This window comes from Telmatherina bonti, assembly GCF_933228915.1.
Source record: "Telmatherina bonti genome assembly, chromosome: 11".
NCBI lineage: Eukaryota > Metazoa > Chordata > Actinopteri > Atheriniformes > Telmatherinidae > Telmatherina > Telmatherina bonti.
The window spans coordinates 5534848-5558784 of record NC_136629.1 but is presented as its reverse complement, the minus strand read 5'-3'; positions in this window follow the sequence as shown (position 1 = coordinate 5558784).

The following is a 23937-nucleotide window of genomic DNA, read 5'->3' as shown; positions in this document are numbered from 1 at the left end:
GAACCACCAGGATGACTGGGAGACACCAGGATGACTGGGAAAGACCAGGATGACTGGGAGACACCAGGATGACTGGGAAACACCAGGATAACTGGGAGACACCAGGATGACTGGGAAAGACCAGGATGACTGGGAGACACAAGGATGACTGGGAGACACAAGGATGACTGGGAACCACCAGGATGACTGGGAGACACCAGGATGACTGGGAAAGACCAGGATGACTGGGAGACACCAGGATGACTGGGAAAGACCAGGATGACTGGGAGACACAAGGATGACTGGGAAAGACCAGGATGACTGGGAACCACCAGGATGACTGGGAGACACCAGGATGACTGGGAACCACCAGGATGACTGGGAGACACAAGGATGACTGGGAAAGACCAGGATGACTGGGAACCACCAGGATGACTGGGAGACACCAGGATGACTGGGAGACACAAGGATGACTGGGAACCACCAGGATGACTGGGAGACACAAGGATGACTGGGAACCACCAGGATGACTGGGAGACACCAGGATGACTGGGAAAGACCAGGATGACTGGGAGACACCAGGATGACTGGGAAACACCAGGATGACTGGGAAAGGCCAGGATGACTGGGAACCACCAGGATGACTGGGAGACACCAGGATGACTGGGAGACACAAGGATGACTGGGAACCACCAGGATGACTGGGAAACACCAGGATGACTGGGAAAGACCAGGATGACTGGGAGACACCAGGATGACTGGGAAACACCAGGATGACTGGGAAAGACCAGGATGACTGGGAGACACCAGGATGACTGGGAACCACCAGGATGACTGGGAGACACCAGGATGACTGGGAAAGACCAGGATGACTGGGAGACACAAGGATGACTGGGAAAGACCAGGATGACTGGGAACCACCAGGATGACTGGGAGACACCAGGATGACTGGGAGACACAAGGATGACTGGGAACCACCAGGATGACTGGGAGACACCAGGATGACTGGGAAAGACCAGGATGACTGGGAGACACCAGGATGACTGGGAAACACCAGGATAACTGGGAGACACCAGGATGACTGGGAAAGACCAGGATGACTGGGAGACACAAGGATGACTGGGAGACACAAGGATGACTGGGAACCACCAGGATGACTGGGAGACACCAGGATGACTGGGAAAGACCAGGATGACTGGGAGACACCAGGATGACTGGGAAAGACCAGGATGACTGGGAGACACAAGGATGACTGGGAAAGACCAGGATGACTGGGAACCACCAGGATGACTGGGAGACACCAGGATGACTGGGAACCACCAGGATGACTGGGAGACACCAGGATGACTGGGAACCACCAGGATGACTGGGAGACACCAGGATGACTGGGAACCACCAGGATGACTGGGAGACACAAGGATGACAGGGAAAGACCAGGATGACTGGGAACCACCAGGATGACTGGGAGACACCAGGATAACTGGGAGACACAAGGATGACTGGGAACCACCAGGATGACTGGGAGACACCAGGATGACTGGGAAAGACCAGGATGACTGGGAGACACCAGGATGACTGGGAAACATCGGGATGACTGGGAAAGACCAGGATGACTGGGAGACACCAGGATGACTGGGAACCACCAGGATGACTGGGAACCACCAGGATGACTGGGAGACACCAGGATGACTGGGAAAGACCAGGATGACTGGGAACCACCAGGATGACTGGGAGACACAAGGATAACTGGGAGAAACCAGGATGACTGGGAACCACCAGGATGACTGGGAGACACAAGGATGACTGGGAAAGACCAGGATGACTGGGAACCACCAGGATGACTGGGAGACACCAGGATGACTGGGAGACACAAGGATGACTGGGAACCACCAGGATGACTGGGAGACACAAGGATGACTGGGAACCACCAGGATGACTGGGAGACACCAGGATGACTGGGAAAGACCAGGATGACTGGGAGACACCAGGATGACTGGGAAACACCAGGATGACTGGGAAAGGCCAGGATGACTGGGAGACACCAGGATGACTGGGAACCACCAGGATGACTGGGAAAGACCAGGATGACTGGGAGACACAAGGATAACTGGGAGAAACCAGGATGACTGGGAACCACCAGGATGACTGGGAGACACAAGGATGACTGGGAAAGACCAGGATGACTGGGAACCACCAGGATGACTGGGAAAGACCAGGATGACTGGGAACCACCAGGATGACTGGGAGACACCAGGATGACTGGGAAAGACCAGGATGACTGGGAGACACAAGGATAACTGGGAGAAACCAGGATGACTGGGAACCACCAGGATGACTGGGAGACACCAGGATGACTGGGAGACACCAGGATGACTGGGAAAGACCAGGATGATTGGGAAAGACCAGGATGACTGGGAACCACCAGGATGACTGGGAGACACCAGGATGACTGGGAAAGACGTGGATGACTGTGAGAAACAAGGATGACTGGGAAAGACCAGGATGACTGGGAGACACCAGGATGACTGGGAAAGACCAGGATGACTGGGAAAGACCAGGATAACTTGGAAAGACCAGGATAACTGGGAGACACCAGGATGACTGGGAAAGACCAGGATGACTGGGAGACACAAGGACGACTGGGAGACACCAGGATTTTTGGGAGACACCAGGATGACTGGGAAAGACCAGGATGACTGGGAACCACCAGGATGACTGGGAGACACCAGGATGACTGGGAAAGACCAGGATAACTGGGAGACACCAGGATGACTGGGAAAGACCAGGATGACTGGGAGACACAAGGATGACTGGGAGACACCAGGATGTTTGGGAGACACCAGGATGACTGGGAAAGACCAGGATGACTGGGAACCACCAGGATGACTGGGAGACACCAGTATGACTGGGAAAGACCAGGATGACTGGGAAAGACCAGGATGACTGGGAGACACCAGGATGACTGGGAAACACCAGGATGACTGGGAAAGACCAGGATGACTGGGAGACACCAGGATGACTGGGAACCACCAGGATGACTGGGAGACACCAGGATGACTGGGAAAGACCAGGATGACTGGGAACCACCAGGATGACTGGGAGACACAAGGATAACTGGGAGAAACCAGGATGACTGGGAACCACCAGGATGACTGGGAGACACAAAGATGACTGGGAAAGACCAGGATGACTGGGAACCACCAGGATGACTGGGAGACACCAGGATGACTGGGAGACACAAGGATGACTGGGAACCACCAGGATGACTGGGAGACACAAGGATGACTGGGAACCACCAGGATGACTGGGAGACACCAGGATGACTGGGAAAGACCAGGATGACTGGGAGACACCAGGATGACTGGGAAACACCAGGATGACTGGGAAAGGCCAGGATGACTGGGAGACACCAGGATGACTGGGAACCACCAGGATGACTGGGAGACACCAGGATGACTGGGAAAGACCAGGACGACTGGGAGACACAAGGATAACTGGGAGAAACCAGGATGACTGGGAACCACCAGGATGACTGGGAGACACAAGGATGACTGGGAAAGACCAGGATGACTGGGAACCACCAGGATGACTGGGAAAGACCAGGATGACTGGGAACCACCAGGATGACTGGGAAAGACCAGGATGACTGGGAGACACAAGGATAACTGGGAGACACAAGGATGACTGGGAACCACCAGGATGACTGGGAGACACCAGGATGACTGGGAGACACCAGGATGACTGGGAGACACCAGGATGATTGGGAAAGACCAGGATGACTGGGAACCACCAGGATGACTGGGAGACACCAGGATGACTGGGAAAGACCAGGATGACTGTGAGACACAAGGATGACTGGGAAAGACCAGGATGACTGGGAGACACCAGGATGACTGGGAGACACCAGGATGACTGGGAGACACCAGGATGACTGGGAAAGACCAGGATGACTGTGAGACACAAGGATGACTGGGAAAGACCAGGATGACTGGGAACCACCAGGATGACTGGGAGACACCAGGATGACTGGGAGACACCAGGATGACTGGGAAAGACCAGGATGATTGGGAAAGACCAGGATGACTGGGAACCACCAGGATGACTGGGAGACACCAGGATGACTGGGAAAGACCAGGATGACTGTGAGACACAAGGATGACTGGGAAAGACCAGGATGACTGGGAGACACCAGGATGACTGGGAAAGACCAGGATGACTGGGAAAGACCAGGATAACTTGGAAAGACCAGGATAACTGGGAGACACCAGGATGACTGGGAAAGACCAGGATAACTTGGAAAGACCAGGATAACTGGGAGACACCAGGATGACTGGGAAAGACCAGGATGACTGGGAGACACAAGGACGACTGGGAGACACCAGGATTTTTGGGAGACACCAGGATGACTGGGAAAGACCAGGATGACTGGGAAAGACCAGGATAACTGGGAGACACCAGGATGACTGGGAAAGACCAGGATGACTGGGAGACACAAGGATGACTGGGAGACACCAGGATGTTTGGGAGACACCAGGATGACTGGGAAAGACCAGGATGACTGGGAACCACCAGGATGACTGGGAGACACCAGTATGACTGGGAAAGACCAGGATAACTGGGAGACACCAGGATGACTGGGAGACACAAGGATGACTGGGAAAGACCAGGATGACTGGGAACCACCAGGATGACTGGGAGACACCAGGATAACTGGGAGACACAAGGATGACTGGGAACCACCAGGATGACTGGGAGACACCAGGATGACTGGGAAAGACCAGGATGACTGGGAGACACCAGGATGACTGGGAAACACCAGGATGACGGGGAGACACCAGGATGACTGGGAGACACCAGGATGACTGGGAACCACCAGGATGACTGGGAGACACCAGGATGACTGGGAAAGACCAGGATGACTGGGAACCACCAGGATGACTGGGAGACACAAGGATAACTGGGAGAAACCAGGATGACTGGGAACCACCAGGATGACTGGGAGACACAAGGATGACTGGGAAAGACCAGGATGACTGGGAACCACCAGGATGACTGGGAGACACCAGGATGACTGGGAGACACAAGGATGACTGGGAACCACCAGGATGACTGGGAGACACAAGGATGACTGGGAACCACCAGGATGACTGGGAGACACCAGGATGACTGGGAAAGACCAGGATGACTGGGAGACACCAGGATGACTGGGAAACACCAGGATGACTGGGAAAGGCCAGGATGACTGGGAGACACCAGGATGACTGGGAACCACCAGGATGACTGGGAGACACCAGGATGACTGGGAAAGACCAGGACGACTGGGAGACACAAGGATAACTGGGAGAAACCAGGATGACTGGGAACCACCAGGATGACTGGGAGACACAAGGATGACTGGGAAAGACCAGGATGACTGGGAACCACCAGGATGACTGGGAAAGACCAGGATGACTGGGAGACACCAGGATGACTGGGAAAGACCAGGATGACTGGGAGACACAAGGATAACTGGGAGACACCAGGATGACTGGGAAAGACCAGGATGACTGGGAGACACAAGGATAACTGGGAGAAACCAGGATGACTGGGAACCACCAGGATGACTGGGAGACACCAGGATGACTGGGAACCACCAGGATGACTGGGAGACACCAGGATGACTGGGAAAGACCAGGATGACTGTGAGACACAAGGATGACTGGGAAAGACCAGGATGACTGGGAGACACCAGGATGACTGGGAAAGACCAGGATGACTGGGAAAGACCAGGATAACTTGGAAAGACCAGGATAACTGGGAGACACCAGGATGACTGGGAAAGACCAGGATGACTGGGAGACACAAGGACGACTGGGAGACACCAGGATTTTTGGGAGACACCAGGATGACTGGGAAAGACCAGGATGACTGGGAAAGACCAGGATGACTGGGAGACACAAGGACGACTGGGAGACACCAGGATTTTTGGGAGACACAAGGATAACTGGGAGACACCAGGATGACTGGGAAAGACCAGGATGACTGGGAGACACAAGGATAACTGGGAGAAACCAGGATGACTGGGAACCACCAGGATGACTGGGAGACACCAGGATGACTGGGAACCACCAGGATGACTGGGAGACACCAGGATGACTGGGAAAGACCAGGATGACTGTGAGACACAAGGATGACTGGGAAAGACCAGGATGACTGGGAGACACCAGGATGACTGGGAAAGACCAGGATGACTGGGAAAGACCAGGATAACTTGGAAAGACCAGGATAACTGGGAGACACCAGGGTGACTGGGAAAGACCAGGATGACTGGGAGACACAAGGACGACTGGGAGACACCAGGATTTTTGGGAGACACCAGGATGACTGGGAAAGACCAGGATGACTGGGAACCACCAGGATGACTGGGAAAGACCAGGATGACTGGGAACCACCAGGATGACTGGGAGACACCAGGATGACTGGGAGACACAAGGATGACTGGGAACCACCAGGATGACTGGGAGACACAAGGATGACTGGGAACCACCAGGATGACTGGGAGACACCAGGATGACTGGGAAAGACCAGGATGACTGGGAGACACCAGGATGACTGGGAAACACCAGGATGACTGGGAAAGGCCAGGATGACTGGGAGACACCAGGATGACTGGGAACCACCAGGATGACTGGGAAAGACCAGGATGACTGGGAGACACAAGGATAACTGGGAGAAACCAGGATGACTGGGAACCACCAGGATGACTGGGAGACACAAGGATGACTGGGAAAGACCAGGATGACTGGGAACCACCAGGATGACTGGGAAAGACCAGGATGACTGGGAACCACCAGGATGACTGGGAGACACCAGGATGACTGGGAAAGACCAGGATGACTGGGAGACACAAGGATAACTGGGAGAAACCAGGATGACTGGGAACCACCAGGATGACTGGGAGACACCAGGATGACTGGGAGACACCAGGATGACTGGGAAAGACCAGGATGATTGGGAAAGACCAGGATGACTGGGAACCACCAGGATGACTGGGAGACACCAGGATGACTGGGAAAGACCAGGATGACTGTGAGAAACAAGGATGACTGGGAAAGACCAGGATGACTGGGAGACACCAGGATGACTGGGAAAGACCAGGATGACTGGGAAAGACCAGGATAACTTGGAAAGACCAGGATAACTGGGAGACACCAGGATGACTGGGAAAGACCAGGATGACTGGGAGACACAAGGACGACTGGGAGACACCAGGATTTTTGGGAGACACCAGGATGACTGGGAAAGACCAGGATGACTGGGAACCACCAGGATGACTGGGAGACACCAGGATGACTGGGAAAGACCAGGATAACTGGGAGACACCAGGATGACTGGGAAAGACCAGGATGACTGGGAGACACAAGGATGACTGGGAGACACCAGGATGTTTGGGAGACACCAGGATGACTGGGAAAGACCAGGATGACTGGGAACCACCAGGATGACTGGGAGACACCAGTATGACTGGGAAAGACCAGGATAACTGGGAGACACCAGGATGACTGGGAGACACAAGGATGACTGGGAAAGACCAGGATGACTGGGAACCACCAGGATGACTGGGAGACACCAGGATAACTGGGAGACACAAGGATGACTGGGAACCACCAGGATGACTGGGAGACACCAGGATGACTGGGAAAGACCAGGATGACTGGGAGACACCAGGATGACTGGGAAACACCAGGATGACTGGGAAAGACCAGGATGACTGGGAGACACCATAATGACTGGGAACCACCAGGATGACTGGGAGACACCAGGATGACTGGGAAAGACCAGGATGACTGGGAACCACCAGGATGACTGGGAGACACAAGGATAACTGGGAGAAACCAGGATGACTGGGAACCACCAGGATGACTGGGAGACACAAAGATGACTGGGAAAGACCAGGATGACTGGGAACCACCAGGATGACTGGGAGACACCAGGATGACTGGGAGACACAAGGATGACTGGGAACCACCAGGATGACTGGGAGACACAAGGATGACTGGGAACCACCAGGATGACTGGGAGACACCAGGATGACTGGGAAAGACCAGGATGACTGGGAGACACCAGGATGACTGGGAAACACCAGGATGACTGGGAAAGGCCAGGATGACTGGGAGACACCAGGATGACTGGGAACCACCAGGATGACTGGGAGACACCAGGATGACTGGGAAAGACCAGGACGACTGGGAGACACAAGGATAACTGGGAGAAACCAGGATGACTGGGAACCACCAGGATGACTGGGAGACACAAGGATGACTGGGAAAGACCAGGATGACTGGGAACCACCAGGATGACTGGGAAAGACCAGGATGACTGGGAACCACCAGGATGACTGGGAAAGACCAGGATGACTGGGAGACACAAGGATAACTGGGAGACACAAGGATGACTGGGAACCACCAGGATGACTGGGAGACACCAGGATGACTGGGAGACACCAGGATGACTGGGAGACACCAGGATGATTGGGAAAGACCAGGATGACTGGGAACCACCAGGATGACTGGGAGACACCAGGATGACTGGGAAAGACCAGGATGACTGTGAGACACAAGGATGACTGGGAAAGACCAGGATGACTGGGAGACACCAGGATGACTGGGAGACACCAGGATGACTGGGAGACACCAGGATGACTGGGAAAGACCAGGATGACTGTGAGACACAAGGATGACTGGGAAAGACCAGGATGACTGGGAACCACCAGGATGACTGGGAGACACCAGGATGACTGGGAGACACCAGGATGACTGGGAAAGACCAGGATGATTGGGAAAGACCAGGATGACTGGGAACCACCAGGATGACTGGGAGACACCAGGATGACTGGGAAAGACCAGGATGACTGTGAGACACAAGGATGACTGGGAAAGACCAGGATGACTGGGAGACACCAGGATGACTGGGAAAGACCAGGATGACTGGGAAAGACCAGGATAACTTGGAAAGACCAGGATAACTGGGAGACACCAGGATGACTGGGAAAGACCAGGATAACTTGGAAAGACCAGGATAACTGGGAGACACCAGGATGACTGGGAAAGACCAGGATGACTGGGAGACACAAGGACGACTGGGAGACACCAGGATTTTTGGGAGACACCAGGATGACTGGGAAAGACCAGGATGACTGGGAAAGACCAGGATAACTGGGAGACACCAGGATGACTGGGAAAGACCAGGATGACTGGGAGACACAAGGATGACTGGGAGACACCAGGATGTTTGGGAGACACCAGGATGACTGGGAAAGACCAGGATGACTGGGAACCACCAGGATGACTGGGAGACACCAGTATGACTGGGAAAGACCAGGATAACTGGGAGACACCAGGATGACTGGGAGACACAAGGATGACTGGGAAAGACCAGGATGACTGGGAACCACCAGGATGACTGGGAGACACCAGGATAACTGGGAGACACAAGGATGACTGGGAACCACCAGGATGACTGGGAGACACCAGGATGACTGGGAAAGACCAGGATGACTGGGAGACACCAGGATGACTGGGAAACACCAGGATGACGGGGAGACACCAGGATGACTGGGAGACACCAGGATGACTGGGAACCACCAGGATGACTGGGAGACACCAGGATGACTGGGAAAGACCAGGATGACTGGGAACCACCAGGATGACTGGGAGACACAAGGATAACTGGGAGAAACCAGGATGACTGGGAACCACCAGGATGACTGGGAGACACAAGGATGACTGGGAAAGACCAGGATGACTGGGAACCACCAGGATGACTGGGAGACACCAGGATGACTGGGAGACACAAGGATGACTGGGAACCACCAGGATGACTGGGAGACACAAGGATGACTGGGAACCACCAGGATGACTGGGAGACACCAGGATGACTGGGAAAGACCAGGATGACTGGGAGACACCAGGATGACTGGGAAACACCAGGATGACTGGGAAAGGCCAGGATGACTGGGAGACACCAGGATGACTGGGAACCACCAGGATGACTGGGAGACACCAGGATGACTGGGAAAGACCAGGACGACTGGGAGACACCAGGATAACTGGGAGACACAAGGATGACTGGGAACCACCAGGATGACTGGGAGACACAAGGATGACTGGGAAAGACCAGGATGACTGGGAACCACCAGGATGACTGGGAAAGACCAGGATGACTGGGAACCACCAGGATGACTGGGAGACACCAGGATGACTGGGAAAGACCAGGATGACTGGGAGACACAAGGATAACTGGGAGACACCAGGATGACTGGGAAAGACCAGGATGACTGGGAGACACAAGGATAACTGGGAGAAACCAGGATGACTGGGAACCACCAGGATGACTGGGAGACACCAGGATGACTGGGAACCACCAGGATGACTGGGAGACACCAGGATGACTGGGAAAGACCAGGATGACTGTGAGACACAAGGATGACTGGGAAAGACCAGGATGACTGGGAGACACCAGGATGACTGGGAAAGACCAGGATGACTGGGAAAGACCAGGATAACTTGGAAAGACCAGGATAACTGGGAGACACCAGGATGACTGGGAAAGACCAGGATGACTGGGAGACACAAGGACGACTGGGAGACACCAGGATTTTTGGGAGACACCAGGATGACTGGGAAAGACCAGGATGACTGGGAACCACCAGGATGACTGGGAGACACCAGGATGACTGGGAAAGACCAGGATAACTGGGAGACACCAGGATGACTGGGAAAGACCAGGATGACTGGGAGACACAAGGATGACTGGGAGACACCAGGATGTTTGGGAGACACCAGGATGACTGGGAAAGACCAGGATGACTGGGAACCACCAGGATGACTGGGAGACACCAGTATGACTGGGAAAGACCAGGATAACTGGGAGACACCAGGATGACTGGGAAAGACCAGGATGACTGGGAGACACAAGGATGACTGGGAGACACCAGGATAACTGGGAGAAACCAGGATGACTGGGAACCACCAGGATGACTGGGAGACACCAGGATGACTGGGAAAGACCAGGATGACTGGGAACCACCAGGATGACTGGGAAAGACCAGGATGACTGGGAGACACCAGGATGACTGGGAAACACCAGGATGACTGGGAGACACAAGGATGACTGGGAAACACCAGGATGACTGGGAGACACCAGGATGACTGGGAAAGACCAGGATGATTGGGAAAGACCAGGATGACTGGGAACCACCAGGATGACTGTGAGACACAAGGATGACTGGGAAAGACCAGGATGACTGGGAGACACCAGGATGACTGGGAAAGACCAGGATGACTGGGAAAGACCAGGATAACTTGGAAAGACCAGGATAACTGGGAGACACCAGGATGACTGGGAAAGACCAGGATGACTGGGAGACACAAGGATGACTGGGAGACACCAGGATGTTTGGGAGACACCAGGATGACTGGGAAAGACCAGGATGACTGGGAACCACCAGGATGACTGGGAGACACCAGGATGACTGGGAAAGACCAGGATGACTGTGAGACACAAAGATGACTGGGAAAGACCAGGATGACTGGGAGACACCAGGATGACTGGGAAAGACCAAGATAACTTGGAAAGACCAGGATAACTGTGAGACACAAGGATGACTGGGAAAGACCAGGATGACTGGGAGACACCAGGATGTTTGGGAGACACAAGGATGACTGGGAAAGACCAGGATGACTGTGAGACACAAGGATGACTGGGAAACACCAGGATGACTGGGAAAGACCAGGATGACTGGGAAAGACCAGGATAACTTGGAAAGACCAGGATAACTTGGAAAGACCAGGATAACTGGGAGACACCAGGATGACTGGGAAAGACCAGGATGACTGGGAGACACAAGGATGACTGGGAGACACCAGGATGTTTGGGAGACACCAGGATGACTGGGAACCACCAGGATGACTGGGAGACACCAGGATGACTGGGAAAGACCAGGATAACTGGGAGACACCAGGATGACTGGGAAAGACCAGGATGACTGGGAGACACAAGGATGACTGGGAGACACCAGGATGTTTGGGAGACACCAGGATGACTGGGAGACACCAGGATGACTGGGAAAGACCAGGATGACTGGGAACCACCAGGATGACTGGGAGACACCAGGATTACTGGGAACCACCAGGATGACTGGGAAAGACCAGGATGACTGGGAGACACAAGGATAACTGGGAGAAACCAGGATGACTGGGAACCACCAGGATGACTGGGAGACACCAGGATGACTGGGAAAGACCAGGATGACTGGGAGACACCAGGATGACTGGGAAAGACCAGGATGACTGGGAAAGACCAGGATGACTGTGAGACACCAGGATGACTGGGAGACACCAGGATGACTGGGAAAGTCCAGGATGACTGTGAGACACAAGGATGACTGGGAAAGACCAGGATGACTGGGAGACACCAGGATGACTGGGAAAGACCAGGATGACTGGGAAAGACCAGGATAACTTGGAAAGACCAGGATAACTGGGAGACACCAGGATGACTGGGAAAGTCCAGGATGACTGTGAGACACAAGGATGACTGGGAGACACCAGGATGTTTGGGAGACACCAGGATGACTGGGAAAGACCAGGATGACTGGGAAAGACCAGGATAACTTGGAAAGACCAGGATAACTGGGAGACACCAGGATGACTGGGAAAGACCAGGATGACTGGGAGACACAAGGATGACTGGGAGACACCAGGACGTTTGGGAGACACCAGGATGACTGGGAAAGACCAGGATGACTGGGAACCACCAGGATGACTGGGAGACACCAGTATGACTGGGAAAGACCAGGATAACTGGGAGACACCAGGATGACTGGGAGACACAAGGATGACTGGGAAAGACCAGGACGACTGGGAGACACAAGGATAACTGGGAGAAACCAGGATGACTGGGAACCACCAGGATGACTGGGAGACACAAGGATGACTGGGAAAGACCAGGATGACTGGGAACCACCAGGATGACTGGGAAAGACCAGGATGACTGGGAACCACCAGGATGACTGGGAGACACCAGGATGACTGGGAGACACCAGGATGACTGGGAACCACCAGGATGACTGGGAGACACCAGGATGACTGGGAAAGACCAGGATGACTGTGAGACACAAGGATGACTGGGAAAGACCAGGATGATTGGGAAAGACCAGGATGACTGGGAACCACCAGGATGACTGTGAGACACAAGGATGACTGGGAAAGACCAGGATTTTTGGGAGACACCAGGATGACTGGGAAAGACCAGGATGACTGGGAAAGACCAGGATGACTGGGAGACACCAGGATGACTGGGAAAGACCAGGATAACTGGGAGACACCAGGATGACTGGGAAAGACCAGGATGACTGGGAGACACAAGGATGACTGGGAGACACCAGGATGTTTGGGAGACACCAGGATGACTGGGAAAGACCAGGATGACTGGGAACCACCAGGATGACTGGGAGACACCAGTATGACTGGGAAAGACCAGGATAACTGGGAGACACCAGGATGACTGGGAAAGACCAGGATGACTGGGAGACACCAGGATGACTGGGAAACACCAGGATAACTGGGAGAAACCAGGATGACTGGGAAACACCAGGATGACTGGGAGACACCAGGATGACTGGGAAAGACCAGGATGACTGGGAACCACCAGGATGACTGGGAAAGACCAGGATGACTGGGAGACACCAGGATGACTGGGAAACACCAGGATGACTGGGAGACACCAGGATGACTGGGAAACACCAGGATGACTGGGAGACACAAGGATGACTGGGAAAGACCAGGATGACTGGGAACCACCAGGATGACTGGGAGACACCAGGATAACTGGGAGACACAAGGATGACTGGGAACCACCAGGATGACTGGGAGACACCAGGATGACTGGGAAAGACCAGGATGACTGGGAGACACCAGGATGACTGGGAAACACCAGGATGACGGGGAGACACCAGGATGACTGGGAGACACCAGGATGACTGGGAACCACCAGGATGACTGGGAGACACCAGGATGACTGGGAAAGACCAGGATGACTGGGAACCACCAGGATGACTGGGAGACACAAGGATAACTGGGAGAAACCAGGATGACTGGGAACCACCAGGATGACTGGGAGACACAAGGATGACTGGGAAAGACCAGGATGACTGGGAACCACCAGGATGACTGGGAGACACCAGGATGACTGGGAGACACAAGGATGACTGGGAACCACCAGGATGACTGGGAGACACAAGGATGACTGGGAACCACCAGGATGACTGGGAGACACCAGGATGACTGGGAAAGACCAGGATGACTGGGAGACACCAGGATGACTGGGAAACACCAGGATGACTGGGAAAGGCCAGGATGACTGGGAGACACCAGGATGACTGGGAACCACCAGGATGACTGGGAGACACCAGGATGACTGGGAAAGACCAGGACGACTGGGAGACACAAGGATAACTGGGAGACACAAGGATGACTGGGAACCACCAGGATGACTGGGAGACACAAGGATGACTGGGAAAGACCAGGATGACTGGGAACCACCAGGATGACTGGGAAAGACCAGGATGACTGGGAACCACCAGGATGACTGGGAGACACCAGGATGACTGGGAAAGACCAGGATGACTGGGAGACACAAGGATAACTGGGAGACACCAGGATGACTGGGAAAGACCAGGATGACTGGGAGACACAAGGATAACTGGGAGAAACCAGGATGACTGGGAACCACCAGGATGACTGGGAGACACCAGGATGACTGGGAACCACCAGGATGACTGGGAGACACCAGGATGACTGGGAAAGACCAGGATGACTGTGAGACACAAGGATGACTGGGAAAGACCAGGATGACTGGGAGACACCAGGATGACTGGGAAAGACCAGGATGACTGGGAAAGACCAGGATAACTTGGAAAGACCAGGATAACTGGGAGACACCAGGATGACTGGGAAAGACCAGGATGACTGGGAGACACAAGGACGACTGGGAGACACCAGGATTTTTGGGAGACACCAGGATGACTGGGAAAGACCAGGATGACTGGGAACCACCAGGATGACTGGGAGACACCAGGATGACTGGGAAAGACCAGGATAACTGGGAGACACCAGGATGACTGGGAAAGACCAGGATGACTGGGAGACACAAGGATGACTGGGAGACACCAGGATGTTTGGGAGACACCAGGATGACTGGGAGAGACCAGGATGACTGGGAACCACCAGGATGACTGGGAGACACCAGTATGACTGGGAAAGACCAGGATAACTGGGAGACACCAGGATGACTGGGAAAGACCAGGATGACTGGGAGACACAAGGATGACTGGGAGACACCAGGATAACTGGGAGAAACCAGGATGACTGGGAACCACCAGGATGACTGGGAGACACCAGGATGACTGGGAAAGACCAGGATGACTGGGAACCACCAGGATGACTGGGAAAGACCAGGATGACTGGGAGACACCAGGATGACTGGGAAACACCAGGATGACTGGGAGACACAAGGATGACTGGGAAACACCAGGATGACTGGGAGACACCAGGATGACTGGGAAAGACCAGGATGATTGGGAAAGACCAGGATGACTGGGAACCACCAGGATGACTGTGAGACACAAGGATGACTGGGAAAGACCAGGATGACTGGGAGACACCAGGATGACTGGGAAAGACCAGGATGACTGGGAAAGACCAGGATAACTTGGAAAGACCAGGATAACTGGGAGACACCAGGATGACTGGGAAAGACCAGGATGACTGGGAGACACAAGGATGACTGGGAGACACCAGGATGTTTGGGAGACACCAGGATGACTGGGAAAGACCAGGATGACTGGGAACCACCAGGATGACTGGGAGACACCAGGATGACTGGGAAAGACCAGGATGACTGTGAGACACAAAGATGACTGGGAAAGACCAGGATGACTGGGAGACACCAGGATGACTGGGAAAGACCAAGATAACTTGGAAAGACCAGGATAACTGTGAGACACAAGGATGACTGGGAAAGACCAGGATGACTGGGAGACACCAGGATGTTTGGGAGACACAAGGATGACTGGGAAAGACCAGGATGACTGTGAGACACAAGGATGACTGGGAAACACCAGGATGACTGGGAAAGACCAGGATGACTGGGAAAGACCAGGATAACTTGGAAAGACCAGGATAACTTGGAAAGACCAGGATAACTGGGAGACACCAGGATGACTGGGAAAGACCAGGATGACTGGGAGACACAAGGATGACTGGGAGACACCAGGATGTTTGGGAGACACCAGGATGACTGGGAACCACCAGGATGACTGGGAGACACCAGGATGACTGGGAAAGACCAGGATAACTGGGAGACACCAGGATGACTGGGAAAGACCAGGATGACTGGGAGACACAAGGATGACTGGGAGACACCAGGATGTTTGGGAGACACCAGGATGACTGGGAGACACCAGGATGACTGGGAAAGACCAGGATGACTGGGAACCACCAGGATGACTGGGAGACACCAGGATTACTGGGAACCACCAGGATGACTGGGAAAGACCAGGATGACTGGGAGACACAAGGATAACTGGGAGAAACCAGGATGACTGGGAACCACCAGGATGACTGGGAGACACCAGGATGACTGGGAAAGACCAGGATGACTGGGAGACACCAGGATGACTGGGAAAGACCAGGATGACTGGGAAAGACCAGGATGACTGTGAGACACCAGGATGACTGGGAGACACCAGGATGACTGGGAAAGTCCAGGATGACTGTGAGACACAAGGATGACTGGGAAAGACCAGGATGACTGGGAGACACCAGGATGACTGGGAAAGACCAGGATGACTGGGAAAGACCAGGATAACTTGGAAAGACCAGGATAACTGGGAGACACCAGGATGACTGGGAAAGTCCAGGATGACTGTGAGACACAAGGATGACTGGGAGACACCAGGATGTTTGGGAGACACCAGGATGACTGGGAAAGACCAGGATGACTGGGAAAGACCAGGATAACTTGGAAAGACCAGGATAACTGGGAGACACCAGGATGACTGGGAAAGACCAGGATGACTGGGAGACACAAGGATGACTGGGAGACACCAGGACGTTTGGGAGACACCAGGATGACTGGGAAAGACCAGGATGACTGGGAACCACCAGGATGACTGGGAGACACCAGTATGACTGGGAAAGACCAGGATAACTGGGAGACACCAGGATGACTGGGAGACACAAGGATGACTGGGAAAGACCAGGACGACTGGGAGACACAAGGATAACTGGGAGAAACCAGGATGACTGGGAACCACCAGGATGACTGGGAGACACAAGGATGACTGGGAAAGACCAGGATGACTGGGAACCACCAGGATGACTGGGAAAGACCAGGATGACTGGGAACCACCAGGATGACTGGGAGACACCAGGATGACTGGGAGACACCAGGATGACTGGGAACCACCAGGATGACTGGGAGACACCAGGATGACTGGGAAAGACCAGGATGACTGTGAGACACAAGGATGACTGGGAAAGACCAGGATGATTGGGAAAGACCAGGATGACTGGGAACCACCAGGATGACTGTGAGACACAAGGATGACTGGGAAAGACCAGGATTTTTGGGAGACACCAGGATGACTGGGAAAGACCAGGATGACTGGGAAAGACCAGGATGACTGGGAGACACCAGGATGACTGGGAAAGACCAGGATAACTGGGAGACACCAGGATGACTGGGAAAGACCAGGATGACTGGGAGACACAAGGATGACTGGGAGACACCAGGATGTTTGGGAGACACCAGGATGACTGGGAAAGACCAGGATGACTGGGAACCACCAGGATGACTGGGAGACACCAGTATGACTGGGAAAGACCAGGATAACTGGGAGACACCAGGATGACTGGGAAAGACCAGGATGACTGGGAGACACCAGGATGACTGGGAAACACCAGGATAACTGGGAGAAACCAGGATGACTGGGAAACACCAGGATGACTGGGAGACACCAGGATGACTGGGAAAGACCAGGATGACTGGGAACCACCAGGATGACTGGGAAAGACCAGGATGACTGGGAGACACCAGGATGACTGGGAAACACCAGGATGACTGGGAGACACCAGGATGACTGGGAAACACCAGGATGACTGGGAGACACCAGGATGACTGGGAAAGACCAGGATGATTGGGAAAGACCAGGATGACTGGGAACCACCAGGATGACTTGGAAAGACCAGGATAACTTGGAAAGACCAGGATAACTGGGAGACACCAGGATGACTGGGAAAGACCAGGATGACTGGGAGACACAAGGATGACTGGGAGACACCAGGATGTTTGGGAGACACCAGGATGACTGGGAACCACCAGGATGACTGGTGGTTCCCAGGATAACTGGGAGACACCAGGATGACTGGGAAAGACCAGGATGACTGGGAGACACAAGGATGACTGGGAGACACCAGGATGTTTGGGAGACACCAGGATGACTGGGAGACACCAGGATGACTGGGAAAGACCAGGATGACTGGGAACCACCAGGATGACTGGGAGACACCAGGATGACTGGGAACCACCAGGATGACTGGGAAAGACCAGGATGACTGGGAGACACAAGGATAACTGGGAGAAACCAGGATGACTGGGAACCACCAGGATGACTGGGAGACACCAGGATGACTGGGAAAGACCAGGATGACTGGGAGACACCAGGATGACTGGGAAAGACCAGGATGACTGTGAGACACCAGGATGACTGGGAGACACCAGGATGACTGGGAAAGTCCAGGATGACTGTGAGACACAAGGATGACTGGGAAAGACCAGGATGACTGGGAGACACCAGGATGACTGGGAAAGACCAGGATGACTGGGAAAGACCAGGATAACTTGGAAAGACCAGGATAACTGGGAGACACCAGGATGACTGGGAAAGACCAGGATGACTGGGAGACACAAGGATGACTGGGAGACACCAGGATGTTTGGGAGACACCAGGATGACTGGGAAAGACCAGGATGACTGGGAACCACCAGGATGACTGGGAGACACCAGTATGACTGGGAAAGACCAGGATAACTGGGAGACACCAGGATGACTGGGAGACACAAGGATGACTGGGAAAGACCAGGATGACTGGGAACCACCAGGATGACTGGGAGACACCAGGATAACTGGGAGACACAAGGATGACTGGGAACCACCAGGATGACTGGGAGACACCAGGATGACTGGGAAAGACCAGGATGACTGGGAGACACCAGGATGACTGGGAAACACCAGGATGACTGGGAAAGACCAGGATGACTGGGAGACACCAGGATGACTGGGAACCACCAGGATGACTGGGAGACACCAGGATGACTGGGAGAAACCAGGATGACTGGGAACCACCAGGATGACTGGGAGACACAAGGATGACTGGGAAAGACCAGGATGACTGGGAACCACCAGGATGACTGGGAGACACCAGGATGACTGGGAGACACAAGGATGACTGGGAACCACCAGGATGACTGGGAGACACAAGGATGACTGGGAACCACCAGGATGACTGGGAGACACCAGGATGACTGGGAAAGACCAGGATGACTGGGAGACACCAGGATGACTGGGAAACACCAGGATGACTGGGAAAGGCCAGGATGACTGGGAGACACCAGGATGACTGGGAACCACCAGGATGACTGGGAGACACCAGGATGACTGGGAAAGACCAGGACGACTGGGAGACACAAGGATAACTGGGAGAAACCAGGATGACTGGGAACCACCAGGATGACTGGGAGACACAAGGATGACTGGGAAAGACCAGGATGACTGGGAACCACCAGGATGACTGGGAAAGACCAGGATGACTGGGAACCACCAGGATGACTGGGAGACACCAGGATGACTGGGAAAGACCAGGATGACTGGGAGACACAAGGATAACTGGGAGAAACCAGGATGACTGGGAACCACCAGGATGACTGGGAGACACCAGGATGACTGGGAAAGACCAGGATGATTGGAAAAGACCAGGATGACTGGGAACCAGCAGGATGACTGGGAGACACCAGGATGACTGGGAAAGACCAGGATGACTGTGAGACACAAGGATGACTGGGAAAGACCAGGATGACTGGGAGACACCAGGATGACTGGGAAAGACCAGGATGACTGGGAAAGACCAGGATAACTTGGAAAGACCAGGATAACTGGGAGACACCAGGATGACTGGGAAAGACCAGGATGACTGGGAGACACAAGGACGACTGGGAGACACCAGGATTTTTGGGAGACACCAGGATGACTGGGAAAGACCAGGATGACTGGGAACCACCAGGATGACTGGGAGACACCAGGATGACTGGGAAAGACCAGGATAACTGGGAGACACCAGGATGACTGGGAAAGACCAGGATGACTGGGAGACACAAGGATGACTGGGAGACACCAGGATGTTTGGGAGACACCAGGATGACTGGGAAAGACCAGGATGACTGGGAACCACCAGGATGACTGGGAGACACCAGTATGACTGGGAAAGACCAGGATAACTGGGAGACACCAGGATGACTGGGAAAGACCAGGATGACTGGGAGACACAAGGATGACTGGGAGACACCAGGATAACTGGGAGAAACCAGGATGACTGGGAACCACCAGGATGACTGGGAGACACCAGGATGACTGGGAAAGACCAGGATGACTGGGAACCACCAGGATGACTGGGAAAGACCAGGATGACTGGGAGACACCAGGATGACTGGGAAACACCAGGATGACTGGGAGACACCAGGATGACTGGGAAACACCAGGATGACTGGGAGACACCAGGATGACTGGGAAAGACCAGGATGATTGGGAAAGACCAGGATGACTGGGAACCACCAGGATGACTGTGAGACACAAGGATGAACTGGGAAAGACCAGGATGACTGGGAGACACCAGGATGACTGGGAAAGACCAGGATGACTGGGAAAGACCAGGATAACTTGGAAAGACCAGGATAACTGGGAGACACCAGGATGACTGGGAAAGACCAGGATGACTGGGAGACACCAGGATGACTGGGAGACACAAGGATGACTGGGAGACACCAGGATGTTTGGGAGACACCAGGATGACTGGGAAAGACCAGGATGACTGGGAACCACCAGGATGACTGGGAGACACCAGGATGACTGGGAAAGACCAGGATGACTGTGAGACACAAAGATGACTGGGAAAGACCAGGATGACTGGGAGACACCAGGATGACTGGGAAAGACCAGGATGACTGGGAAAGACCAGGATAACTTGGAAAGACCAGGATAACTGGGAGACACCAGGATGACTGGGAAAGACCAGGATGACTGGGAAAGACCAGGATAACTGGGAGACACCAGGATGACTGGGAAAGACCAGGATGACTGGGAAAGACCAGGATAACTGGGAGACACAAGGATGACTGGGAGACACCAGGATGTTTGGGAGACACCAGGATGAATGGGAAAGACCAGGATGACTGGGAACCACCAGGATGACTGGGAGACACCAGGATGACTGGGAAAGACCAGGATGACTGTGAGACACAAGGATGACTGGGAAAGACCAGGATGACTGGGAGACACCAGGATGTTTGGGAGACACAAGGATGACTGGGAAAGACCAGGATGACTGTGAGACACAAGGATGACTGGGAAACACCAGGATGACTGGGAAAGACCAGGATGACTGGGAAAGACCAGGATAACTTGGAAAGACCAGGATAACTGGGAGACACCAGGATGACTGGGAAAGACCAGGATGACTGGGAGACACAAGGATGACTGGGAGACACCAGGATGTTTGGGAGACACCAGGATGACTGGGAACCACCAGGATGACTGGGAGACACCAGGATGACTGGGAAAGACCAGGATAACTGGGAGACACAAGGATGACTGGGAGACACCAGGATGTTTGGGAGACACCAGGATGACTGGGAGACACCAGGATGACTGGGAAAGACCAGGATGACTGGGAACCACCAGGATGACTGGGAGACACCAGGATGACTGGGAAAGACCAGGATGACTGGGAGACACAAGGATGACTGGGAGACACCAGGATGTTTGGGAGACACCAGGATGACTGGGAGACACCAGGATGACTGGGAAAGACCAGGATGACTGGGAACCACCAGGATGACTGGGAGACACCAGGATGACTGGGAACCACCAGGATGACTGGGAAAGACCAGGATGACTGGGAGACACAAGGATAACTGGGAGAAACCAGGATGACTGGGAACCACCAGGATGACTGGGAGACACCAGGATGACTGGGAAAGACCAGGATGACTGGGAGACACCAGGATGACTGGGAAAGACCAGGATGACTGGGAAAGACCAGGATGACTGTGAGACACCAGGATGACTGGGAGACACCAGGATGACTGGGAAAGTCCAGGATGACTGTGAGACACAAGGATGACTGGGAAAGACCAGGATGACTGGGAAAGACCAGGATAACTTGGAAAGACCAGGATAACTGGGAGACACCAGGATGACTGGGAAAGACCAGGATGACTGTGAGACACCAGGATGACTGGGAAAGACCAGGATGACTGGGAAAGACCAGGATGATTGGGAGACACCAGGATGACTGGGAAAGACCAGGATGATTGGGAGACACCAGGATGACTGGGAAAGATGCAATACAGAGAAGAAGGTATTCAGTGTTAGTTTGGTTGGACAGCATCCTGCAACCTTCTGCAGAAGAAAATAAATGTATGATGCTGCATGAACTGATTCGTTACCAACAATATGTGTGTTTGATTTGAAAAAAAGCAAATAACAACAACAAAGGATTATCAGTGAAAGACATTTCCAAGACGAACACATTTGATGAAAACTGTAAATGAGTGGAGAAAAAACAGCAGTTTCAGAGAACTTCTGCAGAGATCTGAGATGTGCTAAAGAAGTTGATCAAGTCCTCAAACTGAGCCGCTGCTGCAGGTTTAGAGGCATTCAGATGGTAAGGTGCAGACAGCCTTTGACAAATAGAGAATGCACATAATTCATTGAAATGTCAGAGCATTTATTCCTAGAATTAAAATCCAGAGATTAATCAGACACCTGTCCTACCGTGTGCAGATGTTAGTCCTACTGTAGATTCTGGTCCTACTATATGCAGATGTTAGTACTACTGTAGATTCCGGTCCTACTATATGCAGAAGTTAGTCCTACTATATGCAGATGTTAGTCCTACTGTAGATTCTGGTCCTACCATATGCAGATGTTAGTCCTACTGTAGATTCTGGTCCTACTATATGCAGAAGTTAGTCCTACTATATGCAGATGTTAGTACTACTGTAGATTCTGGTCCTACCATATGCAGATGTTAGTCCTACCATATGCAGATGTTAGTCCTACTGTAGATTCTGGTCCTACTATATGCAGAAGTTAGTCCTACTATATGCAGATGTTAGTACTACTGTAGATTCTGGTCCTACCATATGCAGATGTTAGTCCTACCATATGCAGATGTTAGTCCTATCATATGCAGATGTTAGTCCTACTGTAGATTCTGGTTGTACTGTATGCAGATGTTAGTCCTACCATATGCAGATGTTAGTCCTACTGTAGATTCTGGTTGTACTGTATGCAGATGTTAGTCCTACTATATGCAGATGTTAGTCCTACTGTAGATTCTGGTCGTACTGTATGCAGATGTTAGTCCTACTATATGCAGATGTTAGTCCTACTGTAGATTCTGGTCGTACTGTATGCAGATGTTAGTCCTACTATATGCAGATGTTAGTCCTACTGTAGATTCTGGTCGTACTGTATGCAGATGTTAGTCCTACCATCTGCAGATGTTGGTGCCACTGTACCGACAACAGATTGTACTCAGTATCAATGACAAGCAGGGCACCCAGCTTCAGTTTTGAAATC